We start from the raw sequence: 22,651 nt of genomic DNA, 5'->3' as shown, positions 1-22,651 counted from the left end.
TAAAGACACACAGTGTTTCCAAGCTGCCTGGTCAGTCTTAGGTCTGGTGTTGCCAATTCAGCGGAGTTTTGAATAAAGTGTTGGCGTCTCCCAGAGGTTGCATTGGCTGATCTCCTGACAGCATTCTGAAAGCAGCCTGGTGAACCGCTTCCCTTCCACCAGCACTGCCATCAAATTTATCCACAGATCAGAAGACCTGGGCTACACAGACAAATATACCTGTAGATGTATAATCCACACGATTTCTTTTCCATATTTTGCTTATCTCTGTACCAGATGTGCAGACACCTTATAGGTCATCCATAAAGAGAAATTGCCAGTCAAATATGAATTAAAGTTCACTATACTCACCTTCTGTTATGGCTGCTATACTTTATTTGATACTGTCAAGAAAAACATGTAATTTTTGCAGCAGCCATTTTGAAATGTAGTCTTGGGAAAAATATGACATAAATTGTGAATTTTTGTAGAAATAAACTGAGAAATCCACAATAAAAATTTTGGAGCCCATCCAGTCCCAAAAAATTATATATATTTTTAATCTTGTGCATGCAAGATATTATCTTGGGTGAACAACAAATTCACACAAGATATTATTTTGAGTGAATTCTTGCCTGTAAAAAGCATTGTTCCATACACTGTATTCTAATTTTGTGCAAAGGTGAAAGGATAAATGCTGGAATAAACATACTGAACATTAAAAATTAAGATTTTTTGTGAGAAATGGCTCTTCCTTAATTTGTTTAGATTGAATCTTAAATATATTATCCGAAATACTTTGGCTATCAATCACATCTGATTTTGGCTAGCTGCACTGAATATAACTCGTCACTTATCAGAGTGAAGTTGTTAGCATGCAGGTTCTACAGGCAAGTTCGCCATCATTCAAAAAAATCCCCAAAGTCTTCTGAGAAAAAGTTATTGGTGTCTATCACCCATTTTGAAGGCCCTAGAGCTGAACAGAGACACTGTTAGGACATTATTATCTAATTTAAACTTTAAAAAAAAAAAAAAAAGAATTGCAAAATTGAATCTTCACTAGGGACAGAGTTTAAATATAAATGGAATCTGGCAGATCTCAGTTCCGCCTCCTCATATCCAAATCACACCTTGCCAGAGTGCAGATTTGCCTCCTTCAATGTTAATATTTTTTCTTAATGTCTGAAATTTTAATAAAGGATTCAAAGTGTCACACCCTGCTCCGTTCGATCCTAATGTGTGCCACGCCCACCTCGTTACCTCGTGTTCAGCCCTGATTGTGATCGCCTGTGTCCTATTAAGTCTAGCTTGTCTTTTGTATTTAGTCCTCGTCTGAGTCAGTCTTCCCCAGACTTGTCATTGTAGTGTCCGTCGATGTCCCTACCTGTCTGTCTCTCGAGCATTAAAACCCCGTTTGTACCCGACTTCCTGGCTCCGTTTCCCTGCTTCCCGGATCACCGGAGCCCGATCGTGACAGAATGACAAGTCTCCCCGAAAGCACGAAGCAGCAGTCCGAGCACCACCGGCTCGGACTGCTGCAAGACTTCGTGTACTGGCAATCCCAGCCCGAAGTCCAGGAGGACCCGGTAGCCCTGGAGCTGGCTAGCCGGGGCCGGGACCTGCTCCAGAAGGAGCGCCCAGCCGGTCAGGAATACCCGCTGACTAGGGCACGGAAATGCCTTCACCGCCTGATCCAGCGCATAACGAGCAGCCGGGAGAAGCGGAGCAGAGAGCTGGAGGAAGCAGCCCCGACGCTCTTCGTGGGAGCCTGCTCTCTTCTCCCTGCCTGGGACGACATCGCCGCTGCCCGCCTGGTGAGCCTCCACCCGGAGAAGCCGCCTCCTTTGGAGGCTTACTTTTACCGGCCGGCACGCCTGGGTCTAGGCAGGATACGCGCCGTGTGGGACGCTGTTCCCCGGGTGCCCAAAGCCCTTAAAGGGACGGCGCCTACACGCTCAGCACCCCTCCTGCCTGCTCCGGACCTGCATGTTCCGGATCTGCCCGCGGCTGCGCTGCCTGCTGCCGCTGCCGATCTGCCCGCGGCTGCGTTGCCTGCTGCCGCCGCCGATCTGCCCGCGGCACCGCCTGCTGCAGCTGCCGCCCCTCTGCCCGCGGCACCGCCTGCTGCAGCTGCCGCCGATCTGCCCGCGGCTGCGCCGCCTGCTGCTGCCGCCGCCGCGATGCCCGTGGCACCGCCTGTCCTGCCTGACCCGCCTGTCCTGCCTGACCCGCCTGTCCTGCCTGTCTCGCCTGTCCTACCGGCTCCTGAACTGCCTGTCTCGCCTGTCCTGCCGGCTCCTGAACTGCCTGTCTCGCCTGTCCTGCCGGCTCCTGAACTGCCTGTGGTGGCTGCGGTGGCGCCCCCTGCTGGCCGTGTGATGGCGGCGCCCGCTGTGGCGCTCCCTGCTGGTCGCGTGCTGGCGGCGCCCGCTGTGGCGCTCCCTGCTGGTCGCATGCTGGCGGCGCTCGCTGAGGCGCCCCCTGCTGACCGTACACCCGAGGCGCCTGCCCAGGCGGCCCCTGCTGGTCGCACGCCTGCAGCTGCCTCCGCTCTGCCTGAGGTGCCTGCCGAGGCGCCCCCTGCTGGCCACACGCCCGCGGCCCTGCCCAAGGCCACCTCTCCCGTCCTGCCCGCGGCCCTGCCCGAGGCCGCATCTCCCGTCCTGCCCGCGGCCCTGCCCGAGGCCGCCTCTCCCAACCTGCCCGAGGCTCCGGCCGCCCCGCCTGCGGCCACGCCCGCGGCTCTGGCTGCCCCGCCTGTTGCCTCCATAGAGGTCCTGACTCCCTCGCCCTTACCCCGGCAAGGCCGACGCCCCCCAGGACGCCGCCTTTCGGTGTCCCGTAAGGGACGGGGACATAGGCGTCGGGCCCGGGTCCCGCCTGCCCTGCCCCCTGGCTCGCCCGTTTGGCCCCTGGCTGTGGCTCGGTGGCTGCCTGCGGGTCCTCCGGCTCGGGGTCGGCGATCGCCGCCGGGTCCCCCCCTGGATCCTCGGTGCCGGTCCTCGGTCCCGCCTCCGGCTCCATGTCGGTCGCCTCCGGGCCCCCCTGCTCCGGCTGGGCGTCGGACGGTGCCTTCGCTGGCTCCGGCTGCGCCTACGCCTGCCGCGGCTTCCCCCTTTGGCCTGCCTGCACCGGTGTTCCCTCCTGCTCCCTCCGTGTCCCCTCCGTCACTCCCTCGTCCCGTTCCCTTGGCCCCTGGGTGGTCCCCTCCTGCTCCCTCCTACCTCTCCCCTGCGGCCCCTCCGGCCGCTGCCCGTCGCCCGCCTGGGCTCCCTCGGGCTCCCCTTGTTCCTCTTCCCTTTCCGTTTGTCCCGCCTGTCTCTGCTCCTCGTCCCTCTGTCTCCTTCGTTCACTCCTGGCCCTTTTGTTCCTCCTTTCTCCCCTTCTTCTGTGTCTCCCTTCCTTGTCTGCCTGTCTGCCTTCCCTGTTCTGTGTGGGGTCTTGTCCTTCTTCTCGTCCCTGTTCTTGTTCTGCGTCTCCGTTCTGTTCCCTGTTTTTGGTTGATGTTCTGCTGTTTTCCAGGTCCTGTTTTCCCGGTTCGTCTCGTCCGTCGCCTCTCCTCTGGCGCGCCCGGTGTGCGCGCCTTTGGGGGGGGGTTCTGTCACACCCTGCTCCGTTCGATCCTAATGTGTGCCACGCCCACCTCGTTACCTCGTGTTCAGCCCTGATTGTGATCGCCTGTGTCCTATTAAATCTAGCTTGTCTTTTGTATTTAGTCCTCGTCTGAGTCAGTCTTCCCCAGACTTGTCATTGTAGTGTCCGTCGATGTCCCTACCTGTCTGTCTCTCGAGCATTAAAACCCCGTTTGTACCCGACTTCCTGGTTCCGTTTCCCTGCTTCCCGGATCACCGGAGCCCGATCGTGACACAAAGTGAATGGTTTAATAAACAGGAAACAAAAAAAGTTTTATCCACCAGCTATAATGTTTAATGCTGATAGTGGTTTGAATACCTAACCAGACATTCATTTCTGAAAGATCCAAAAAAAAAAGAAGTTTCTGCTTGTAAACCCATAAATGTCTCTGTTATTAAAATTAATGGAGATATGGTCCAAGACTTCTTTCTGGCACTGTAAGAGAGTAATCAATAAATTCAGGAATCGTTTGCCTTTAATTATAGTTGCAAAAAATGGCATCAGCAGTTATTCAGCTTAAGGGTGCAATGGGTGATTCTTCACTAAATAAATAGCAGATTTATCATAATTGTTCATTTTCACTCATATTCAGTTTAATGCTGATTTTCAGAAGAAAACTAACAAGCTGGCAGATTGTTTAGCTAACATCAAGAGCCAGTGGCAGCATAAGCATGGACAAGGGACAGGAAGCCCAGGAAACCTCAGCAGAGATTCCATTCATCAGCTCAAACTGGAGCCTAAGTGCTGTTTGAGGATCAGTAAAGTAGCACTGCTTTAGCGGCTCTGATTCTGAGCAGGAATCATTATGCTGAATTGTTACATGAATGATGATTGATTCCTCATATTAATTGTAGCATTTTTATTTGTTGGTAGAGGGAAATGTCATATAAAGATACAATTTAAGGGTTTTGGTAATCAATCTCAGACTGTGGAAGTACTTTCAGTGCAACCACTAATCAAATGTAATGTGTTACATGGCACAAAACTCACCTACCCCTACATCTATCATGTTCATGCATCCAAGGTGATGCTAGGGAAGTGTAGAACTCACAATAAACAATCCACTAGCAGCAAGTGTGTAGGACAAAATTATCAATGAATTTAGTGGAAAATAATGCCCAAGTTGCTGTTTCTCTTTTTTGAAGACTGGTTATTATACAATTTGATGTTTTTTTTTTTTACTTTACAGATTTTTTATAAATATTCCCTCATAAAAAAGATCTATGCAGTTCATTAGTGAAACTTATCTAAAATATGTTAATAAGGTATCTGTAACTGCTGGGGTGGCCCAGTTATTTAAGATGTGAAGTTACTGGCAGATTGCCCTATGCTGCTTGTGATATATTCCAGGACCCTGGACTGAATAATTGGACATGAATCTTCAATGTCATGAATCCGAGCGGTTCTGGCATGAGGATGAGGCATAGTGCAGGCAAGAAAAGGACGTGGATGATCCACTTGCGGCTCCAACAAGGACACAGGGGTTTATTAACGAAACTGAAAACAATGGCACAGTACAACACCAAACAGATCACAAGGGGTCAAAAACTAAAAAGGGATATTAAGTAAACCAGGGTTGGCCAATCTTATCCGCAAAGGGCCGCTGTGTGTGCGGCTTTTCGCTGCAGCTCCCTAATTATATTACTAATTAGAGGACTGATTGGCTGAGGAGTCCTCACACCTGGGTTTGAACGGCTGACATAAAGGTTATCCCAAAAACCTGCATACACACCAGCCCTTTGTGGATAAGATTGGCCACCGCTGAAGTAAACTAACAAAACAAAAATTATATACAAAAGGGAACTGGTTACACTAAGGAACAGGTAGGAAATCAAAACTCAAACACACAGTACACAAGAACTATCAGCAACTACAAGAACCATCAGCAACTACAAGAACCATCAGCAACTACAAGAACCATCAGCAACTACAAGAACCATCAGCAACTACAAGAACCATCAGCAACTACAAGAACCATCAGCAACTACAAGAACCATCAGCAACTACAAGAACCATCAGCAACTACAAGAACCATCAGCAACTACAAGAACCATCAGCAACTACAAGAACCATCAACTCAGATACACATGACTTACAACAGGGCCTACAACAATGAAACTCTAAGGAACTGAACTCAGGCAGGAACTTAAATACAAAACTGAACCAGGTAACGACACAGCAGGAGTGAGACATAGACAATTAACCAATCCGGGAGGGTGCAGGGCAACGAGCAATCAGGTAAACACACAAGGGCAGGCATAAGAACAGGCAACAGGTGAAACTAATAATTAACTCAAGGAACTCAGAAACTAAATAGTGAAGTTAAGAACTGACAAACAAGGAAAACAGAATCTAACACTGGGGAATAACAAAGACAGGTAAAACACAACCAAGGCACAAAGCAAGAAACCGAAACTGAATACAAATCACAGGAACTAGAAAACTGATACAAATGAAACACTAGGGAACAAAATCTACAAAAATACAAAAACAGAGGAGGCAGGATTTGAACACGAGATGGAGGGGCTTATGGGTAGACACATGCTTAGATCATTCCGGGAATGTGTGGAACAGGAAAAACACTAAAGACTGACAACAGAGAGAACAGGATGGCCAGCGACACCTGCTGGCCAAATGTGGAGAAGACACAAAAGATGGATGCTGACCCTGACAGAACAACTCTCACTCAGTTTTTATGCTTGTTTCTCATCTGTTTTACTTAGAGGATAGCTACAATCCGGTATAATACACAAAGCACTACTGGATCTGAAAGAAAACTCTGCTAATCCCTGTTCAACAGTAACATTAATCCCTGAATTTGACCAGCAAATGAACAAACAAACTGAACCAGGGTTTGGGTCCCGCACAGAAGGGAGAGGGGGCACCTGGTTAGACTACGGTGCCATCTGCTGTCTAAACTGCTGGCTGACATACAATCTCTGGACAACAAGATGGATGGGCTAAGCTTGTGTGCCTGTAATCACAAGGTTGCCGGTTCAAACCCAGCCCCAGCACGTCTGCGGGTCCTTGAGCAAGGCCCTTAACCCCCAGCTCCCTGGGCGCTGCTATGGGTGGCTGCCCTTCATGGACAACTTACTCCACAAAGAGCAAGTTGTGGGAGGCATGAAGACAATTTCCCCACGGGGATGAATAAAGCATAGATTATTACTATTTATTAAATGCTGGGTTTTCTGCTTCATGGAGACATGGCTGAACCCAAACATTCCGATCTCGCAGTTGGAGAGCCGGAATCCTGAGGCTACTTTCATCATTATGGGGGATTTTAATCACCACAGGCTAAGGAAAGTTTTACCAAAGTACCACCAACATATTATGGCAGCAGTATGACACTGGATCACTGCTTCACCACATTTAACACATCACAATATCCGGCCACTTCTCCAACTTCCTGTGACCTGGACACAAACAGAACCTGAAAGGGTCCCTGTGGAGAGATCCATGCAGAGGTGGACCATTGAGGCGGAGAAGGAACTCACAGACTGCTTTCAATGCACAGATTGGAATATACACTCACCTAAAGGATTATTAGGAACACCATACTAATACGGTGTTTGACCCCCTTTCGCCTTCAGAACTGCCTTAATTCTACATGGCATTGATTCAACAAGGTGCTGAAAGCATTCTTTAGAAATGTTGGCCCATATTGATAGGATAGCATCTTGCAGTTGATGGAGATTTGTGGGATGCACATCCAGGGCACGAAGCTCCCGTTCCACCACATCCCAAAGATGCTCTATTGGGTTGAGATCTGGTGACTGTGGGGGCCATTTTAGTACAGTGAACTCATTGTCATGTTCAAGAAACCAATTTGAAATGATTCGAGCTTTGTGACATGGTGCATTATCCTGCTGGAAGTAGCCATCAGAGGATGGGTACATGGTGGTCATAAAGGGATGGACATGGTCAGAAACAATGCTCAGGTAGGCCGTGGCATTTACTGTAAACGATGCCCAATTGGCACTAAGGGGCATAAAGTGTGCCAAGAAAACATCCCCCACACCATTGCACCACCAGCACCAGCCTGCACAGTGGTAACAAGGCATGATGGATCCATGTTCTTATTCTGTTTACGCCAAATTCTGACTCTACCATTTGAATGTCTCAACAGAAATCGAGACTCATCAGACCAGGCAACATTTTTCCAGTCTTTAACTGTCCAATTTTGGTGAGCTCGTGCAAATTGTAGCCTCTTTTTCCTATTTGTAGTGGAGATGAGTGGTACCCGGTGGGGTCTTCTGCTGTTGTAGCCCATCCGCCTCAAGGTTGTGCGTGATGTGGCTTCACAAATGCTTTGCTGCATACCTCGGTTGTAACGAGTGGTTATTTCAGTCAAAGTTGCTCTTCTATCAGCTCGAATCAGTCGGCCCATTCTCCTCTGACCTCTAGCATCAACAAGGCATTTTCGCCCACAGGACTGCCGCATACTGGATGTTTTTCCCTTTGCACACCATTCTTTGTAAACCCTAGAAATGGTTGTGCGTGAAAATCCCAGTAACTGAGCAGATTGTGAAATACTCAGACCGGCCCGTCTGGCACCAACAACCATGCCACGCTCAAAATTGCTTAAATCACCTTTCTTTCCCATTCTGACATTCAGTTTGGAGTTCAGGAGATTGTCTTGACCAGGACCACACCCCTAAATGCATTGAAGCAACCGCCATGTGATTGGTTGATTAGATAATTGCATTAATGAGAAATTGAACAGGTGTTCCTAATAATCCTTTAGGTGAGTGTATACCTGTACAAAGTCCCATCTGCAGACATTCACGAATATGCAGAACTAGTTACACAGTAATTCACACTCTGTGTTGATGTCAGTGTCAAACCATGCCAAGCTGGCCCTGATGATATCCCCTTCCTTGTTCTGAAGGTATGCAGAGCAAAGCTAGTCCCCGTCCTCTGGTGGCTAAGTGAAAATCACTAGCTGTGACTTCTAGTGAGGAGTTCACTTCTGCCTTCTATACTCAATTTCTTTGATCATTGATGAATCGGACACATTTAACAACACCTTGTACATTTGATCTCTCTCACCCCCGTGCTGTCAGGCAGACGAAATTTGGCCATAAATGCATGCATCGATCAGAAAATATATATTTACCTGTATATTAGTCCCTAACCAAGGTAGTTGCTATACTAGGAGTGGGTGTATTTCTATAGTGGATCTGCTGTAATTACAGCATTCAGAAAGGTCCTTTGTACTGTTCTCATAGAAGCATGAGTCTGTGAGATGGAGATACTGGATAAACAGAGTGCACTTACTTGACATTAAGAAAGCATGGTTGCTTAGCAACATTAAGGACACAGCAAATATATCTGTAAACTAGAGTTTCAGCTAAATAAGTTGGTACATTACCCCATTTCCTTGCTGCTCTTACAGTATATTGTTAAACTTCTTCCTGCTCTTTCTATTCGTTTCTCTTTTCCCCTCTTACATTTTCATGGCCATGAGAAAATCTTCTATGTATTTCAAGAGATGCTCATTAAAGGCAGGGTCACCACAAGGAAATCAGATTGCACCACCACACTTGACTGTTCATTGTATGTTTTGTTTATTAGCGGCTTTTAATACGCATAAACTCTAAAATCTGTTTTACTTATTCTTAATGAGCTGTAATTACCAATGCACCTTAAATTGTAAAATATTTTATATAATGTAGATTTTCTTTTCCTATTTTTCCTTGCCTTTTTGCTTGTTATTACTGCTGTTACCACTGAACATTTTCCAGTTTTATGTCAATTTCTCATGAATTATTTAGGAAATATGAAAGCAATGTTACTCAATACCTTTTTGCATTCGGAACAGGATTAGATCATTTTCTGTCTTCAGAAAGTATGAATATGTCATCTTATACCTTACAAGTACATACATTCTTACATTCTCGTCTGTAAGAGCTCCTTCTTGCTGTAATTACCACTGCCAGTGTAAAAATAAAAATAATAAGTAAAACACTTATTTACGTACAAATCTCAGTACACTTGCAAATCGCATTATGCATACGAATCTGATTACGTTCAAGGATTCTGAATGCACATTTACAGATTCCTGTACAAATTTGTAAATCTCAGTACGCATTTACAAATTCTTTTACACATTTACAAATCTGATTACGCACACACAGATTCAGATATACAGTAGTCACATAACTCTCCATACACATTTGAAAATAATTTTGCTACAATAATAGCCCAATAAATGTGCTTTTAAAATAAATAATATCTGTGATCCCCTCCTAAATATCTTCCATCCATCTATTTTCTGTAGTCACTTATCCAATTTGGGGTTGGGGCAGAACTTATCCCGGAGGCTACAGGAGCAAGGCAAGGATCAACCCAGGATGGGGTACCAATCCATTAAATATCTTAAATATCTTTAACTTCTTGTTTATGCATAAAGATGCATTTTTTTCTGCGCATATACAATTCTCATGTAACCTGCAACTTTGCTTTACTGACATTGAAATACACTGCATGTGTTTCACACCAACTGAGGCAATCTCAATACATGAAAAACAGGCAGTGAACTGAGTAAATTCAGCTTCTGTGACTGGAATAATCAGCAGGCATTTTCTTATGATATCATTCCTATCATTCTTCTACTGTTGAATGCATCAAGTTGAAAATTATTTGTGTTCATTCTCTTCTTCATGGCCTTGATTTCGAGGTCACTCCTCATGCCAGTCCATCACAGTGCACACGGTTTGGGGTACGCTCTGATCAGGATGCCGTAAACAATAGAAACTTTACCATTACAGTGCCCCTAAGCCCCACAATTCGGAAGGTCGACTTTATTAGAATTCAGTTGTGAATCCAGGTTTGAACATGTCACATTGGGCTGGCATGGTGGTGCAGTAGTTTGCACAATTGCTTCATGTCTCACCTCTAGAGTCCTAGGCTTGAGTCTCTGCCCTAACTCTACATGTATGTCGTTTAATATGCTCACCATGGGCTCCTCCTATTTTCTTACTTAATATTTTCTGTGTACTGATTAGTGAGTCACTAGAGTAAAACAACTGCATTTACAGTCAGGGAAAAAATTATTTGAACCCCTGCTGATTTTGTAAGTTTGCCCACTAACAAAGAAATGATCAGTCTATAATTGCAATGGTAGGTTTATTTGAACAATGGGAGACAGAACAATAACAAAAAAATCCAGAAAAATGCATTTCAAAAAAGTTATTAATTAATTTGCATTTTCATGAATGAAATAAGTATTTGATCCCCTATCAATCAGCAAGATTTCTGGCTCCCAGGTGTATTTTATACAGGTAACGAGCTGACATTGGGAGCCTTCTCAACTCGTTACCTGTTAAAATACACCTGTCCATAGAAGTAATCAATCTATCCAGATTCCAAACTCTGCACCATGGCCAAGACCAAAGAGCTTTCCAAGGATGTCAGGGACAAGATTGTGGACCTACACAAGGCTGGATTGGGCTACAAGACCATCGCCAAGCAGCTGGGTGAGAAGCTGACAACAGTTGGTGTGATTATTTGCAAATGGAAGAACCATAAAATAACTGCCAATCTCCCTCGGTCTGGAACTCCATGCAAGATCTCACCTTGTGGAGTTTCAATGATAATGAGAACGGTGTGGAACCAGCCCAGAACTATCCCACCAAACATGAGACGTCCATCAGACGTGCAGATCATGTCTAGATGGAGTCGGTCGGTCCAGAACCATATCTGGATGTCTACACAACGTGCAAATCAGGTGCAGTATCTGCACGTCTAACTCTGACCCCTCTTGGGCGTAGATATGTAGTTCAAGCTGAACGTCTAGGTAGGCGACTTTTGGAAATTTGTAGACAGATCGTCAATTCCATGTAAACATTGTCAGCGTCAATTCTGGTGCCTATTGTAGCTCATGCTGTTGTAATTTTAATGTTTTAAAATGTCCAAAAATAAACTGCTACACGTAAGCAAATCCCATAATCACAATTTGCCGATGCACGTCCGGTGTGTGGTTTGGCCAAGTTCTGTTGCCGTAGCGCTAAAATTTTTTTTAAAAAAAGCCGACACCGTCTTTTGCAGTAAAACGGTTGTGAGAAACTGCACGTCGTTGTGGACAAGTTTAAAGTTTAAGGTAAGTAGTATTTAGCATTGTTTAGTTGTGTACATTGTTTAATAATCGCATTGCTGACTTTTTTGCAAACCAATATGTCCACATAATTAATCTGAAGGTAAGACACATCTGTACATATGGAACTCCAAAGTGTTCAAAAGTATTATGAAATACAGCTCATTATTGTGAAATATATTGCATTCTGTTATATAAATTTACTTATTGTGAAATATGATTTCATATATTTTTAGCGCTCTTGTGAGCACAGAACGACTTCCATTTTGCAGTAAAGCGGGAAAAGTAAAGTATTTCATCATTCAGCGTCATGAAATGATGAAATAAGGCATCATGAAATGATGAAAAACGGCATTATGAAATAAATACTGATTTTGAAAAAATATATATACATATTTCACAATAAGAAGTAGTGCTAGGCGATAAAACGATCTCGATTTTTTTATCGATAAAAAAATGAGGATGATCACGATGATACACACAGACTATAAAACTCGATCAACCAAGTTGGCTCCGTTTTATAGAATGCGCTGAGACAGACAACTTGATGGCCTATCGAGCAGAGGTTTACTGAACGCTAGCAAAACAGCCAAAAAATAATCAATGGGTGCGTTCTACTTGGGCTTAGGTCTGTCTGCAGCTGACGCGACGTGGAACGCGATCTGCCGGCGGCTGCAAGGGTGGAGTATAAACTGACTGCAGCCAAGTCGGACTACTTATACTCCTCGTAGTCTGCGAGACCTGACTGCAATGGCAGCACTATCAGAAGGGTGTAGATAAATCTATACAAAAATCACCTGCACGCACATTACTTCTTTTACAATAACCAACTCCTGATACAAACTGTTAGCAGTGAAATTAATAATAAAATTATTGTGTATTGTGGCTCTGTGTAAAAAGATAGCTGCCAGGAAAATTATCAAATACATGTATTTCAAGGATTCAAAGTTACTATTGTCATGTACTCAGTACAATACAATTCTTACTTGAATGCCTTCTCAGACTGGACGATTAAACCAAATAAAGCAGCGCAACATCACAGTAACTATGTGTATTGTGTATTGAGTGAATTATTGATGTTTAAATTCACTTAGTTTTTGGTTTAAATGTATTTATTTTTGCTGTGATGTTGTAAGACACAAGGAGAGGGGGAGGTGTGTTATCATCTGATCTGATACTCCCAATAAAAATGTATTAAGAATGCTGTGTGAGACTTTTTGTACTGAATTTGCTTAATGATACTAGGTTATTGGGGTGACACATAATATGGTATTAGAATATATAGTGGGGATTATTTTGTAATGAATAAAGCTGTAAATACATAAATTACGTCTAAAGTAAGTCTATGTGTGACGTTAAAACGACGTCTACACCGACCATTTCCGGACTGTTTTTTCACCTTATACAGACGTCTTATAGTTGTCATAACTGAACATCCAGAGGACGTCTAAAAAAGACGTCATAAAAACTTTCATTCTGCACCCTCTAAAGACGTCTTTTCTACGGTAGGCCAAGACGTCTAAAAGACGTCATTTCAACGTCATATTGTTTGCTGGGATTCGGAAGGACCTTTTCAATGATCTCAAGGCAGCTGGGACCATAGTCACCAAGAAAACAGTTGGTAACACACTACGCCGTGAAGGACTGAGATCCTGCAGTGCCTGCCAGGTCCCCCTGCTCAAGAAAGCACATGAACAGGCCTGTTTGAAGTTTGCCACTAAACATCTGAATGATTCAGAGGAGGACTGGGTGAAAGTGTTGTGGTCAGATAAGACCAAAATCGAGCTCTTTGGTATCAACTCAACTCGCCATGTTTGGAGGAGGAGGAATGCTGCCTATGACTCCAAGAACACCATCCCCACTGTCAAACATGGAGGTGGAAACATTATGCTTTGGGGGTGTTTTTCTGCCAAGGGGACAGGACAACTGCATTGCATCAAAGGGAGGATGGATGGGGCCATAGACTGTCAAATCTTGGATGAGAACCTCCTTCCTTCAGCCAGGGCACTGACAATGCATTGTGGATGGGTCTTCCAGCAAGACAATGACCCTAAGCATACGACCAAGGCAACAAAGGAGTGGTTGAAGAAGAAGCACATTGAGGTCATGGAGTACCTTAGCCAGTCTCCCGTAAAAGAACTACGGAGGGAACTCAAGCTTTGTGCATCCAAGCGTCAGCCTAAAAGCCTTAAGAGGTCTGCAAAGAGGTGTGGATGAAGATTTCTGCTGAACTGCATGCAAACCTGCTGATCAACTACAAGAAATGTCAGACAGCTGTGCTTGCAAACAATGGTTATTCCACCAAGTACTAAAGCATGTGTTCAAGGGATCAAATACTTATTTCCCTAGATAAATGACAAATTGGTTTGTAACTGTTACATAATGATTTTTTTTCTTGCTTTGTTAATAAGCTATCTTTTGCTGTTTAAATAAAACATACCAGTGAAATTTAAAGACTTGTCATTTCTTTATAAATGGGTCAATTTAAGAATTCATCAGGGGGTCAAATAATTATTTCCCTCACTGTAAATACTGCATAAACTCAGAAATGATAAAGAAGCCCACAATCCCTCATGTCTTTGAAAGCAATATAAAGTATAATTTACTATGTCTAATGAAATCATCTGGCATACTGGGAAATACAGACTTTGAGGCAGGGTGCACTTATATATACTCATACACTCTTGCACATTCTCTCAGTTATATAGTTGTACTTCCCCTTAAAGACATGTTTCAGGATGTCACCCTGTAACTGGAGAACAGAGGATTTGGCCATGAAGAATACATGCATACTGCACAATTGATCTGGGGCACTGTTCAGAAAGCACAGGGTGTGCGACACCCTGGATAGAGTGCCGCGTATTTGCAAAATACTGTAGTACTGTATTGGCAGTTTCAGTAATCTTCTGTTTACTGCAGTTCAAAAAAAGATTGTAAAAATGTGTAACAGTTGCTCTGTCATCCCTTGATGCGTGATATTTTTTCCACTGTTATATCATCTTTTGAGAATTAGGCTAAAATGTCAGAATCCTATTCATTCGAGAGAGTACCGTATAATACTGTACAACTTTATTATTACTGTATTTAATGTTGGTAATGTTTTACTGTGCATAATTTCTCTATTACCATATGTGATAATTATGTATTTGGGGTCCATGGGTTCACTATTACCTGCGGATTTCACTGTTTACGGTAGGTCTTGGAACGTAGGCCTATCACACGTGAATATGATGGACGGCTGTATACAATACAAAGAAGTTATACCTTAATAAATTACAATCATGTGACTGCTGAGCTACTATACCATGATGTGTTGCTTTTTAAAAGTTTGCTGAAATTGTAAGAACTCACGTGTAACTTACAAAAGTTTCAGATTTTTTGTAAAAACCATCAGGGATGCATGTATTCTGAGTTCAGCTGATGGATATGGAAAAAATAATATGAAGAACCTAAATGACATTCTGCTGATAACACTTACTGTATAACTGAACTGTCCTCAAAATGGAGTGAAAATACAAGCTCATGGATGATTAGAATCAAGTATATATATCCAAAAGCCACTGTTTCATTAAGAGGGACTCATTTTGTTCAGAACTCAAATAGATACCTTTGAGCTGGATTTGATGCAGGAAAGCCACTGAGCCACTGAACCTACCCAAAGCTTATCTTTCTGTTTTGAAAAAGAGAGCAGGATTACACTGAATAAAAGAGGAAAGTGCCCATATTTGGTTCATGTTAATACCTTTGCACGCTGTACTGAAACTATATTTATCAATAGAATGCATGTGCTGTGGACACCATATGCTTAGAGAATGATCAAGGATTTGAGCTGAAATGGTGATCTGTACAAGATAGTGGAACACCCTGGATGGCAGCCCATCACAGGGCACACACGTGTGTACAAACACACGCGCTATGTTCAATTTAGAGATGCTAGATAGTAACATTGTAAAATGTTAAAGATGGACATAAATGTGTGGAGATTCATTGGCCCCCGGTGATTGTGTATTTATCTGTCATTCATCTCTATAAGGTCAAAGGAGGAGTGTGAAAAGAGAACAGAGTAAACATGCAGTGTTTTTTGGGGGGTGGGGGGCTCATGATTTTAAAAAGATTGTCAGTAATAAACTTTCAAAGTAGACAGTGACTAAACAAAATATAAAAATTTATGTTATAAATATAATTATGATGTTGTTGCGGATATTTTATGAATTTTGGTATTTTCTCCCAACCTGAAATAAAGTTGTTTGTAATATGGATTCTGTCCACGAAGCAGGATTAAGGGAAAGTCTGACTTATTTCGACAAGTTGGGCTCATTTAAGTGGGAGTTCCATTCCATCAACGTCTTAAATGAATCCCCGTTGAGCTACCATAGTAACTTAGGCGAGTGAACAAGTCTGCTCCGGACCAGGTTAAATGTCTCTCTTAGTTAAGTGTTAGCCCGACGTGTTGGAACAGATTCCATAAATAAATTGTTCCGTCAAACGACATTCAGCGCTCTCACTACTCATGTCATGTAATAAATATAACAAAGTCTATAAAAATCACATCTCAGCATTCTAATTAATTCCAAAATAATTTAAATAATAGCGTACGCATATTACAAAGGTGAATCATGAAATGCAATGACTGTAATTGAAAAAAAAATCCGTTATAAAAATATCTTCCTGTTCATATTATTTTATTTTGTTTTGTCAGTCTACTTTGAAAGTTTATTAGTAAAAAGCATAGACAAAATACAGTTATTTGTGCAGAACATTTCACACGGATGCAATTGAAAGTATTTCATGGAGATCAAATAATACATAATACCATTATACAGTAAGAATGACACGTTAACTTCACCCAGAAGGTTTCTCCCATTGGCTATGGGGGTCGAACCAGGAACTTTCGAAGTGTAAGGCAACAGCATAAACCACTCTACCACCGTGCCACTGTACTAGGCACTTGTAACATAACATTAGTCTGTCTGCAATTCTTTGCCAAGCCAACTCCCTGGCTTTATTTATAGCCACAGGTTTGTCTTTTTTAGCGATTATATCTTTGTATTATTCATACAGCTCCATCAGTAGTGTTTGTTCTGTGGTGGAAAAAAACACCGAACTAGTTTTACACGTTTTCCAACCTGCTTGATCGATCTATTGTTCATCCATTCATTTGGGCTTCTGAAATATCTCAAGTCTGCACATTAAGTGAGACTATGCAAGTCTGTCTTGTATGAGCCTTGATTAGTTAAAGCTGAACTGTGTTTGTGGAACAACATGAGGCTAAGTTTAGAGATGGCACTAGTTTGAGTCTGGCTTTCTTTAGCTGCTTTCATGGACCATACCCCAAGTTTTGTCTTTGGATATTAAGAGTTTTGTGATGGGGGGGAAGGTATTCACAATTTGTTGGGTAAAACCATGTGGTTAGGGGGGTATTGCTGCATGTTATAATGAAATTGATATTTTTAGTCTTTGTTGGTTTTATGAATAAATTTGAACAAAATTGTGGTTTTGAATAGTATATTTTAGAACTGTGTGTGCGGGATGTATTGCATTGAGGATGATAATTGTTGGATGAATTGCTCCAAGGGGAAGAGTTATAATCTATATAAAGCCGGGGCAGTGTGCTAAACGGGAGAGGTTGCTATTGATGCAGGGTCTACCAGGATATAGCCTGTTTTAGGTGATTATTTTTGTTTGCTAATACTTTGTATTAGTGTACTTTCCTCTCCTGGAGCCGACACCTTATCGTGGTGGAGGGGTTTAAGTGTTCCAATGATCCCAGGAGGTAAGTTGCCTGGGGCTTTATGCCCCTGGTAGGGTCACCCAAGGCAAACAGGTCCTGGGTGAGGAACCAGAAGAAATGCGGCTCATCAGACCCCTTATGATGAGAAACATAATGGATCCACGATTTCCCTTGCCCGCACATGGGTCACCGGGCCCCCCCCTGGAGCCAGGCCTGGGGGTGGGGCTCGATGGCGAGTGTCTGGTGGCCAGGCCTGCACCCTTGGTCAGGCACAGCCCGAAGAAGGTACATGGGTCCCCCCTCCTATGGGCTCACCACCTGTAGGAGGGGCTAAAGGGGTCGGGTGTAGTGCGAGTTGGGCAGTGGCCGAAGGCGGGGACCTTGGCGGTCAGATCCTCGGCTGCAGAAGCTAGCTCTAGACACCTCTCTGGCGGGGAAGGAGCCTGAGATGGTGCGTGAGGTTGTGAGGCTCTGACTCTCACCTCGATGCATGGCTTGGGCTCTGGAGCCAAGTGTTCTTGAGGGGGGGTGGACCCTCTTCCACTCTGGAGTTGCTTGCGGGGAGAAGGGGTGGGCATACTTATTGCCAACTGGCTGGGCGCCTATATATTGGGGTTTACCACAGTGGACGAGAGGGTAGCCTCCCTTTGCCTTCAGGTGGGGGGACAGGTTCTGACTGTTGTTTGCGCTTATGCGCCAAACAGCAGTTCAGAATACCCACCCTTTTTGGAGTCCTTGGAAGGGGTGTTGGAGAGCACTCCTCCTGGGGACTCTCTTGTTCTGGTGGGGGACTTCAATGCTCCCGTGGGCAATGACAGTGAGACCTGGAGTGGTGTGATTGGGAGGAAAGGCCCCCCCGATCTGAACCTGAGTGGTGTTTTGTTATTGGACTTCTGTGCTCGTCACAGATTGTCCATAATGAACACCATGTTCAAGCATAAGGGTGTCCATATGTGCACTTGGCACCAGGACACCCCAGGCCGCAGTTTGATGATTGACTTTGTGGTCGTGTCGTCTGACTTGCGGCCGCATGTATTGGACACTCGGGTGAAGAGAGGGGCAGAGCTGTCAACAGATCACCATCTGGTGGTGGGTTGGCTCCGCTGGTGGGGGAGGAAGCCGGTCAGGCTTGGCAGGCCCAAGCATATATTGAGGGTCTGCTGGGAACGTCTGGTGGAATCCCCTGTCAGAAGGAGCTTTAACTCCTACCTCCAGCAGAACTTCTCCCATGTGCTGGGGTTGGCGGGGGACATTGAGTCCGAATGGGCCATGTTCCATGCCTCCATTGTGGAGGCAGCTGACTGGAGCTGTGGCCTTAAGGTGGTCGATGCCTGTTGTGGCGGCAATCCCCGAACCCGTTGGTGGGGTAGGGAACACACTTTCACTGACTGGGGCATGGTCACACATTTCATCCGGTGGTGATGGATGCCGTCAAGCTGAAGGAGTCCTATCGAGCCTTTTTGGCCTGTGCGACTCCAGAGGCAGCTGACAGGTATGGGCTGGCCAAGTGGAATGCAGTTTCGGCGGTCGCTGAGGCAAAATCTCGGGTGAGCAAGGAGTTTGGCAAGGCCATGGAGAATGACTTCTGGACGGCTTCGAGGAGATTCTGGTCCATCATCTGGCGGCTCAGGGCGGGAAAGCGGTGCAGCACCAACACTGTTTATGGTGGGGATGGGGTGCTGCTGACCTCAACTCGAGACATTTTGGGTTGGTGGAAGGAATACTTTGAAGACCTCCTCAATCCCACCGACACACCTTCCAACGAGGAAGCAGGGTCTGGGGACTTGAGGGTGGACTCTCCTATCTCTGGGGTGGAGGTCGCTGAGGTGGTTAACCCTCAGGGGTCTAGGGGTAGGGAACACACTTTCACTGACTGGGGCATGGTCACACATTTCATTCAATAGCATAAACTTAATTCATAGCAAATACATTTTTTTTTAAATATTTGTTTTGGCATTAAACTCATCTTTATCTTCGTGTACTTTATAAATATGTCAGATTTATGTGAAGTTTGTAATTTGACAAAGTATAGACATTGCAAAATGCAGTTTGGAACAGTTGCAGAAACATTATAAAACTACATAGTAAGCAATGCTGGCAGTTTGTTTTGATCCCAGATATCTGATCACCAAAGTCTTGGCTACATGAAGATGACTAAATGGTGTAGTTGCAACATTCAGTTGGATAAATAAATAATAAAAACCTAACTCATGTCACTATTTCTGGCTCCTTTCATTGAATATGTAGCAACTTTTATGTGCATGTATGAGCCATTGACACCTGGCCACATCCGCCCCCCCTCCATTTTATGGTGCTGATGGGGATGTATCTGGATCGTGTTTCACCATTGCGCTGTTCATCGAATTACCATGCGAATGCGATTTGAATATGCGCTAATGCAGCTATTTAGAATGTGAATAGCGATCTTCGGGTGACAGTGGCACTACACGTCCCCGATGCAGGTAAAACAAAGTAAGGTGACATGGTTAAATTTTTTGCCTATTTAACCTAATTTTAAAAACTGTAATACTTCTGATAATGGACGTTTTGAAAAGAAGACAGATTATGGATTTAGTCAGCATTTTTTTCATGTTTATAATATGATTTCAACAAATTATGAACTGAAATACACGAGAAAGATACGCTGCAACGCCGACGTTGCCATTGACTCCAGAGGGTTAACCCTCTTGGCTGGCCTGGGAATGCCTCGGGATTCCCCCGGAGGAGCTGGATGAAGTGGCAGGGGAGAGGGAAGTCTGGGTTTCCCTGCTTAGACTGCTGTCTCCGCCACCCGACCTCAGATAAGCAGTGGATGATGGATGGATGGTTGGATGCATAGTGCACTTCTTTGGGAGATTAGAATAAAAGTTTGCACCTTTTGGAACTCCGTGGCCTTCTGGCCTCTCAGCCATTTCTAACAAGCTTTTTAACCAATCGTCCCCACGCATTTAGGTTAGGAACACATCTTCCCTCCTCCCTCTCTCAGTACTAGTGTACCTCAGGGCTGCGTGCTGAGCCCTATCCTCTACTCCCTTTTCACATATGGTTGTGTGGCCATCCACTGTACCAACTCAATAAGAAAATGTGAGTACAACAGTACTGTAATAGGTCTGATCTCTGATAATGGCAAGGCAGCCTACAGGGAGGAAGTTCAGAACATGGCGAGCTGGTTTTCAGATTACCATTTTAACTCTTAATAGACCTTGAAGATCTTGAAAATACAGAAAAATCTCTTGATGGAACCACTTGGTCAGGAACTTAACAGTAAACCTCAATGTCACTGTAAAGCATCTGGAGGAAGATTTACCCAACAATGGAATGTTATGAATCAGTTCACTGTGAAGCATTGTTTGCACACACATAGTCTCCATGGTAGACTCATCTGAAGGAAATTTTATCACAATGTCAGTACAAGCCAGTACTGTGATCTGCAGGGGTTGAGTTGAAGCAAGTGGCACAGGAAATATTGCATTGGTAGAGAGCATGGGCGTCATTAGGTCTGATGACTCTGGGCTATTGCCCGAGTATTTTTAGCCTTGCCCCAAGTATTTTAACCCCGATGCCAATTGTCTTCCTCGAAAAAAAGGGTCAAGACCCCGGTAAACTTGACTTAATCCTTGATCTTTTCAATAGCTAGAAACTCCACAGGCAGAGGGTAGAATGCATTCTACAAAGTATCATCAAATCCTGGAATCTAATGTCTCACAGTTAGGAATGAAACTAAATTCCGGCAAGACAATGATCCAGAACATACTTAAGAACATAAGAAATTTACAAATGAGAGGAGGCCATTCGGCCCATCAAGCTCATTTGGGGAGAACTCAACTAATAGCTCAGAGTTGTTAAAATCTTATCTAGCTCTGACTTAAAGGAACCCTGGGTTTTAGCTTGCACTACACTAACAGGAAGATTATCCCATACTCTAACTACAGGCTGTGTAAAGAAGTGCTTTCTCAAATCCATTTTAAAATGTCCTCCAGCTAATTTCCACCTATGGCCACGAGTTCTAATATTTAAGTAGCCATTTGGCTGAACAGCATCCAGACCTGTTAGAATCTTATATACCTGGATCATGTCCCCCCTTAGTCTCCTTTGTGCGAGGCTAAACAGATTCACCTCAGCTAAGCTCTCCTCATAAGACATTCCTCTAAGACCAGGAATCATTCTTGTAGCCCAACATTGAACCTTTTCCAATGCAGCAATGTCCTTTTTAGGGTATGGTGACCAAACCTGCACACAATATTCTCCCTTGACTTAAAATCCACACACCTAGAAATGTAACCCAACATCCTATTTGTCACACTACGCGTAAGAGCCCGGAGCGCAGACGAATGTGCAGGAAGCCAGGGATCAGGAACATGGGGTTTAATCAAAGACAAGGCACGCAACAATACAACATCAATGACCGGACTCGGGATACTAACACAGACGTGGACTAAATACACAAGACAAGTCAAAATCAAATAGGAAACAGGTGATAACAATTAGGAAATAACATGAGGTAACAAGGTGAGCGTGGCACACACGAGGATCGTACGGAGCTGGGCGTGACACTATTGGCCTTTTTTATTGCTTCCCCACACTGGTGAGAGTGGGACATGGAAGCATCAACATACACACTGAGGTCACTCTCACAATCAGCTACCTTTATTTCAGTGGAACCAATAAAATATCTGTACTTTATATTTCTGCTCCCTGCATGGATTACCTTACATTTATCTATGTTAAATCTCATCTGCCAGGTATCAGCCTAGTCGCTAATTAAATCAATATCCCATTGTAGCCTCTGTGCTGCTAGATCAGTATCTGCTACATAACCCACCTTGGTGTCGTCTGCAAATTTAACCAGTTTACTGTATGTATTGTTGTCAATATCATTAATGTAAATTAGGAACAACAGTGGTCCTAAAATTGAACCCCCACTATAAACGCAGGCCCACTGTGACATTGTGCCTCCAAAAACTACTTGCTGCTTCCTGTCTGTTAAGCAGTTCTTGATCCAAGCTGCTACAGTTCCTAAAATCCTTGCAGCCTTGAGCTTAAGTAGGAGCTGTTTGTGGGGGACAACATGAAAGGTCTTCTGGAAATCTAAGTAGATCACATCGTAGGGCTTTTTGTGATCAATTTCTCTTGTAGCTTCTTCATAGAACTCAAGTAGATTGGTTAAACAGGATCTACCTGTCCAAAATCCATGTTGGCTATCCCTCAGA

The 22,651-nt window shown here is 44.2% G+C and overlaps 1 protein-coding gene and 1 long non-coding RNA gene across 2 annotated transcripts in view; one reads left to right on the top strand and one right to left on the bottom strand.

Moving 5' to 3' along the window:
• Positions 1-22,651, bottom strand: part of LOC111834523 (acid-sensing ion channel 2-like) — a 426,530-nt gene that overhangs the window by 334,676 nt on the left and 69,203 nt on the right. The window lies entirely within an intron of this gene.
• Positions 11,246-12,911, top strand: LOC140590937 (uncharacterized). Its single transcript, XR_011991842.1, has 2 exons — positions 11,246-11,716; positions 12,339-12,911. It is a non-coding gene; the product is annotated as an uncharacterized lncRNA (long non-coding RNA).

This window comes from Paramormyrops kingsleyae, chromosome 5 (assembly GCF_048594095.1).
Source record: "Paramormyrops kingsleyae isolate MSU_618 chromosome 5, PKINGS_0.4, whole genome shotgun sequence".
In the NCBI taxonomy this organism is placed as follows: Eukaryota; Metazoa; Chordata; class Actinopteri; order Osteoglossiformes; family Mormyridae; genus Paramormyrops; species Paramormyrops kingsleyae.
The sequence above is the reverse complement of the archived record's forward strand: the minus strand, read 5'-3'. Positions and strand labels throughout refer to the sequence as shown.